Here is a 7020-nt window from a genome sequence, read left to right as displayed (position 1 = left end):
CCCCGCTCCACTATCAAAGAGTTTGCATGCATAAGAGTTATTGAGGAGAAACGTAACCATGACCACTGTGGGATCTGCCACAGCTTCCTCATGGCCTATCGCCAACACTCACCCTACTCCACCAGTATTCCTTGCTTTTGGACAGTTCCTCTTGTAGTTCCCAACTTCACCGCACCCGTAGCAGGCCTGACCTACTCCAATACCAGGGACCTGGGTGATTAGTCTAACTGGTTTCTTACAGAAACATGCAGTGTGCCCCTTCCTGTTGCAGTTAGCACAGTACATCTCCCAGCAGGGTCCATTGTGATGGAAATTCCACTTGTTGCACTTCATCAGGTTTCCAGCATACTATTTTGCCGGTGTAGGGGCAGTAGGGGTCGTTGCGGCATGAACAATCACGATCTGTTGTTTCTTGGCAGGGTTCTGTGCCGATTGGTTCTTCTTTTTATCCCAAAAATTTCTCTTGTTTTCGATCGATTTGGCTTCTTCGGGGACATGGGTTGTTACTTGTGGACAGACTCCATGGTCAATGAGTCTCTGTGCCAAGCGTTTCGCACTATAGAATGTAGAGGGGTTTGAAAACAATACGTTCCCCTGAAATAGAGGTAACAGTCCCTAGATGTACCTCTCAATCTTCTTGCTTCCCGTGGGGACCATCCCCGGACATAGAGCCGCTAGATCACTAAACCTAATAGTGTAAGCTACTATGTCAGAGCCTTTAATAGTAAGGCCCTAAAGTTCCTGTTCTAGTTTTTGTACTTCGCCTCTCGGGCAGTACTCCCCCATCATCAGATCTTTCAGTGTCTCCCAGCCCATTAAGTTAGCAACTATGAGTGTAAGTGACTTGACATGGCTATTCCACCATGTAAGGGCCCTGTCAGAGAAGGTGTAGGCAGCAAATTTTACTTTGCTTCCTTCAAGGAAGGAGCAGATCTCGAAGATAGACTCTGTTTTCTCGAACCATTGCAATAGTGAAATGATTCCTCCACTCCTACTAAAGTTCTTGGGTTTTCAGTTAGTTAAGTCTTTGTATTAACACTCCCTAGGGTGTCCATGGCTATTACCAAGATGTGAGTTGGTATCGGTTTCGGCCCCACTAGTACCGCTAGCGTTGATTTGGGTCAGGGATGTTGTCATAGTCATGGATACTGCAACTTGAAAAACTACAGGATCGAATGGAGGCGGCGGCGACGGAGTTGGAGTTATGGGAGGATTGTTGTTGTTGCGCCTAATTGATTTCCGTGGCGGCATCTTTTAGCTATAACGTTTGCAAAGATGAAATGAGGTAAGAATTTAAGAGTGATAATAATTCAAGAGATTTTGAACCAAATTCACACTGGTTCAATAGGTATTCTGTAAAGAGTTTGAAATAGAGTCTAACACAAGTAGTAATCTGTAAAGCAACCTCAAGATTTCAATAGTGACTTTTCCAAAGAAAAGAGAATGTATGTAAATTTCATTGGTATATTAGATGTATAGAGTTCAGAAAATTTGACCTTGAAGTAGGTCTACAACATACCAACTTAAATGAGAAAACCTTGACAGCATACAGACCTACCAAAAATGAAATTTCGAGGTCTAACCATGAACAGGAAAATAACATAAGAGTCTATAAGTAGACCTAATCTATATCCAAAAGAGTGAGTAGAGTATGCCCTATTCGCGAAGATTGTGGTTCTACTTTGTACCAGCTTTAGCCCTAGATTCAGCCAACTGTTGTTCTGTTTCCCACACGTGCCTTTCCAACGCTGCTTGGTGCTGTCGAAGTTCTCTAAGCTCGAATCGGTTAGCAGCCAATTCCCTCTGTAGTGTATCTGTGTGAGTCCTTGTTAACTCTTGATCTTCGCTCAGGTGGCGGAGGCGAACTGTGTTAACTACCGTGGTAGCACCAACCTCTACGATTCGGTGAATGGCTGCTCTTGCTTGCTCATTGTTACAAGCAACTCGACGTACTAATACAAGGATGGCTCTGTCTGTTGAGCCTCCCTCATTAAGGTCGTAGAAACTTTCGTCCCCATTAAATGGAAGTTGTTGACTTTGTTCACGACTCCATCCCTCTAAGTTCACTGCCCACTAAGGTGTTGGACCTTGGAAGTCCTGACGAGGATTGGGGTGTTGGGCAACTTGAGGTGGATCATAGACTTCTGGCTCTGAGTAAGAGTATTCTTGAATATCCTCTTCATCTTCCTCCTCGAAGTCTTCGTCTATTGGAGCCACAGGTTCGTCCTCTGGTTCATCTTTGATTCAACTACCATTTCCTTGATTGGGAAAGTACGGGTCTCCCGGTAGATGAAATCCAGCCATGTTATATATGCGAGAATAGGGGTGTAAGAGACATCTAATAGACTTATTAAAGGCAAGTAAATAAATTCAAGTTTCCATATAAGAAACTTATAGTTAACATCTTTTGTATGGTATAACCACATAGTGTATACCAATTATATATAAATCGGGTCGAATAGACCTTCGAATAAATGATCCTACTCTATATCCACGTCCAAACAAGGAAAAGGAAGTAAAGCTAAACCACGCATTCTAAGTCTATAAAACCTTAATTATATATAACTGTAATATATGCCCTTAGTACTTATAGATCTACCAGCAAGGGTCCTTTGTTTTCACATAGTTGGTTCTTAGTATTACAGTGCCTAAAATACTCCTATAGTATTTTAAATTTATGTTCTAATCTAGAGTTCTTCTGTTATGAGTTGGTAAGTTTTTAGACTTGTTACAACACCACGACCATTCCTAGGCATATGCTAATCATCTCCCGATTAGATATAGTTGATCAGGCTATAAATATCCCAAAAATGATTATATATATCCCAAGGTCTACTCGTGTTGTTCAACAATCATAATACTTTTTTTTTCTAGCTATAATACTAATCTAGCATGTATGCATGTATGTCAGTATACTTTTTATAAAAATACTTATATTTTATAAATATATCTTTTTATGGTTTGATATACTTAGTTCATTATAAACAATTCTCTGATACCAATCTGTCACACCCCCATACTGGAACTGCAGAAACGTTCGGGGGCAGAGGACATCATGCTCAGTATCATAACAATTTCATAATAGTAAAACAAGCAACAACATCCATTGTATATAAAATATAGTTAATACATGTGTGTTCTTTAAGTTGAATGTATGATACCAAAAATGTAAAGCAATATAAAAGAGATGCCTTGAGTAAGCTCCATCTTCTCAAAAACCTATATGAGTGTACCTGTCTATTGGTTCCCTGAGAACACAAGTTATTTTGAAAAGAGAGTATCAAAATTTAAGTTGGTGAGTTCATAAGCATTTAGTTTTTTATGTTTGTATTTGTTCCACGAAAATGATAGTATGTTCCCCAGAAAATCCCATATTTTCTCTATTTAAATGAAAAGCAGTCTTAGGCCTTAAGACCAAAATGTTTTGTATGTTATTGTACTCTGAAATAGTGTGAGTGTTGTGTTTTCCATAAATGTATGTTTTCTTTGATAGAAACTGGTGTACTGCACTAGTATGAACTCCATAGTGTATTAGTACTTGGAAAATAATGGTAGGTAGACTTATTACTTAAAGTAAAACCACTGAAGAAATGTTTGTTTTGTAAACCGAAATGTTTAGTTAATGTTTAATGTGAATGAGACTATAACCATACGTAATTGACTAGTATTCTACACGACGTTCTTTAGGCGTCGAAAAGTTATGACATTTGTCACCCGTAGACCTGCCGTTCCCAACTGTAGCTAACAGCCAAGGTGCGGGATTGTCAGTCCCGTATAGATCTATACACAAATTCACGCTCTCCCTCCAAGAGACTCTGGTTATAAAACATGACTTAGCAAGGATATTACTAACCACCATGAAGTAGTATCTCACATTCTAGTATTAACTCGTTTACGTATAGTATGTATATGTTCTCTTGTTCTTGTAAATGAATAGTGTACTTGCAATGAAAATTAGTTTGTACTTATGTATTGATTCATGTAATGTATTATTGAACTACTAATAGTGTGAACAGGTCTCAAAACTATAACTATTATAGTTTCCTAATGTTATGTTTGTATTGAACTAATTGACAATGTTATTGAAATAAGTTTAATACTCATGTATATACTTGGCATGTATAATTAAGGTTTAACTGATAGTCGGACATGTGATTCGTGAGGCTGTTTAGAATACCCTAAGATGTAAGAATTACTTACAAAAAGGAGTGTTAGAAGTAATTTGCGAAGCTGTTTGGAGTTTTCGGTCAGCCTTGAGTTTTCGGCCACTTGATGATTCAAGTGGTGTTCTTGGTGAAACTAAGATGATCAAGGTGTTTCCGGTTGGGTTTAAGATGATGGATAATGATTTCTTGAAATGATGAAGAGCACTTGAAGAACTTGGTATGATCCTATGAAGATACAAGTGATCTTTAGATGATAGTTGAGAGGGAATTGAGATTTTTCGGTTGTGACTTTGAGAGAAAAGGGTGAGTTTTCGGCTGGAAGGTGTAAAAGTGATGGATTGTTTTCGGTCCAAGCTATTTATAGGAAGATGTAACGTGAAGTGACACTTGCATGGGTTTGGATAGGATCGAGGGTTCTTGGTCATAAACAATTTGTGGTCCGAGATAGTGACCATGCGAGAGTTTTCGGCCGAAAAGAGTTTTCGGTCCGAGGCTTGATGTTGCGAGGTTCTCGATTGGAGTGTTTTTACTTCCTATTTTCTCAACACTTTATAATAAAGGTTTATGTAATTTAAGATTATTAATTTAACTTTAAATAATTATCAAAACAACAAAGTTGACTTTTATTTGACATGTTTGACTTTTGTTGACTTTGTTTAACTTTGTTTGACTTTTACAAGATTGAAAATAACAGGTTGTCACAGTTTTTATGACAATAACCCTTAAAACCCACACTCAGTTTATCTAGCCATTTCAATTTCAAAATTCGAATCCTAAAATCTCATATTCTTTATTTACAAAGTCCCAAGGAATATGGAAACATAATAAAATGTTTCATGGCTCATGTACATTTTCTACAATATTGTTTCCCTGAACGTTGCTTTTTTTTCCTTACTATATACCTAATTAGATTTCTTGATAAAATAATGTGCCCTCAATGGAGACAATGGTAAGTTTGGGTCTCAATGGCGATGAAGATATGATTCATCTTCTCGATCTTCTGGCTAGATTATTAAATGTCACCACGGTAATCCTCCATTCCATTTATCTCTATAAATTTTCTTCTTTGAACTGCGATTTTAGGGTTTTAGATGAGGCCTCATCTGATAAGCATGTCACTATGTTGATTTTTTGTGGAATCGAGTATGTAACACCGCCATCAGGAGTGCTAAACCCATCATTGTTGCATATGGTCATCTTGGTAAGCAACCATGTGTTTCTCTGTTACAGGTCATCTCTCCTTTGTTCCCTGTAACTAATCATGGGTTTATTTGTTGAAGGTTATATTTAATCTATTCTTGCATGGCTATTTCAAATTTATGGCTTTTTTACAATCCACTCATAATCATATATAATCATATTGGTATTTCTTAATAGTTGCATTCTTCGTTTTGTAAAGGTTGGAGATGGCTTTGGATTATTATGTAGAATTTTGTCATATGTCTAAGAAAGTATATGGTAAGAATCTTTTTTAACATAAAAAAAAAAGTAAAACATCTTTCCGTTTTACCCATTTGGTTGTATTGTTGGATTCTATTTGTTTTGATTTTTAACAAGCATCTAGGATTTTAATGGTCTTGTCCATTTTAGAATCTTGGGTCAGATAGATCAAGAAACCTTCCATCACCATTTCTTCTCCCTGTTTTGGGCACTTATCTCAACTTCTTCATTTTTTTGTGTAGAAATCAATAATATTTGGGATCTCATGAAGGATGGTGGCTAAAAAAGAGCAAAAGTTGCTTCAAAAAAGGTGAAATGGGCCAAATTTAATCTTTCCCAATGCTACAGTTTTTGTTGTTATAGGGTCTTTATTGACTTTTCTTCTTTGTGGAGCCCTTTTTCCAAGAACCATATCTCCCTTGTAGAAAACTACTTCAAACATAAGAATTCTTAATTCCAAATCTTTTAAATTTTGGTTTCTCTATGAGCAAATTCTTCATTTCCTTTTATTCTCCTGGTTGTTTTAGTATACCAGTTTTAAAAGGTAATTATTTTACAAATGCTAACTATTTTACCTTTCCTCCTTCAGAAACAACTACAACTCTAGAAAAATAGGGGAAGATGCTCTAGACATCATCCATGTAATATTTATTCATTATATATAGGCAAAATCTTAATCCATTTTATGTATTTGTACATCAATGTCCATATTCAATTGTGATATTTACATCAGTTACACGTAAATGGTGTATTTCATGTATAGAATAGACTAATATTGGTAATTTTTAAAGTGTGATTCGGTGATTTATCCTTGATATTCTTCAAATTTGCATATCTAATGTGTTGTAAACTTCATTTGGTGTATATTCTCAGGGTATAGGCTAGAATATATCTATATCTGCCACCTTTATCTTTGTATTCAGGTATTTTAAGACGCACCTTTTGCATTTGAAGGATATTGAATGAGTTGACACATCTAGATGCAGTTCACTTTTCATAATTTCCATTTCAAATGGTTTGCATTCCAAATAAGGGTGATTATGCTATTGATACCTTGTGGTGTATCTATTTATCATGTGTGCCATGTCAATAGGTTCTGGATTCGAAGGCGTATGTCGACATGTGTGGTTGCTATTCTTGCATAGATTGAGTATGGATGTATTTTACTACTTTAAATGGTCTAACTGATGTGTGTGTTCCTTGGACAATTTTGTTGTTGATCATTGGTTGAATGAGCGATTAATTACAATTTGCAAGAAAGTGATACATAAATGGATGTATTAATGTTTGAGGATTGTGTAAACGAAAGAATTATCAATATTGTAACTTGGTTATACTTAAAGGTGTTTATGGTTTGATCTGATAGCCACAAGAAAACTATTCACCGAAATAAATTAGTCAACCTCCGAAAACT

This window comes from Lactuca serriola, chromosome 7 (assembly GCF_051521515.1).
Source record: "Lactuca serriola cultivar US96UC23 chromosome 7, Lser_US96UC23_V15, whole genome shotgun sequence".
Taxonomy (NCBI): Eukaryota; Viridiplantae; Streptophyta; class Magnoliopsida; order Asterales; family Asteraceae; genus Lactuca; species Lactuca serriola.
Note: the sequence above shows the minus strand (reverse complement) of the source record.